We start from the raw sequence: 905 nt of genomic DNA, 5'->3' as shown, positions 1-905 counted from the left end.
GCAGTTTTTGTAAGATCCCTGAGGGTCATGACTCAGGAGACTCCATCTGGGACTTCCCAAATCCACTTTGGGGCTCCCCAACTTCCTAGTAGAACCCTAACTCATGTTTTACTAATTCTTGTGACAAGATAAGTCCAAAAACTTCCATGTTTAGGTGTTCAGGTGAGTAGTTTCTTTCAAGGACCTGTAATATTAGAATCCACCAGATATGGGGGAAGGACGGTGAATCATAACTGGGGACTGTTGTGTTTCCATACCCATTTTTTGCTGTACGCATGATGAATTCTGCCTCACCTTTCCCACAGGGCAGGGTTAAGCACAGTATGTTTTCTGCCTCAGGTCTGTATTCACTTCAGAGTCCTTTAGTGTTTGTTTTATGTCCTTCTGGGTTCCCTGCGTCACTGCTATGCCCCACTACCTTTGCTGCCTGTGAGCCTGCAAGGTGCCTCACCTGCTCCAGAGGCCCCTCTGTCTGTACACCCAGGGACAAGGCAAACATCCAAGCAGAGGCAAATCCCCAGTCATGCTGGTGCATGGAGAAGGGAAACACACCATTGAGTCATGCTGGAAGTAGGCAACAAGGGTAGCCAAGTTATGAACAAGATCAATCCCAGCACTTTCAGACCAAGCTTCCTCAGAAAGCCACAGGAACCGGTGGCGTCTCACTACAAAGGGCAGGACCGCTATGTCCCCCACAGCTTGAGTTCACTATAATAAACTTTTCAATGGTTTTGCAACTGACCCTTCCCTAATCTGTGAGTATCTTTTGGCCACCTACCCCACACTGTGGTAAGGTGATTCCAGGAACCCTGAAGTGTGCTTGTTCTGACTTTTGATCCTTGGAGTAACTCAGTCTTAAGTAATAAATCAATTTTTCTTTTCTTTTCTTTTCTTTTCTTTTCTTT

This window comes from Chinchilla lanigera, unplaced genomic scaffold (assembly GCF_000276665.1).
Source record: "Chinchilla lanigera isolate Chin_1 unplaced genomic scaffold, ChiLan1.0 scaffold00048, whole genome shotgun sequence".
Classification (NCBI taxonomy): domain Eukaryota; kingdom Metazoa; phylum Chordata; class Mammalia; order Rodentia; family Chinchillidae; genus Chinchilla; species Chinchilla lanigera.
The sequence above is the reverse complement of the archived record's forward strand: the minus strand, read 5'-3'. Positions refer to the sequence as shown.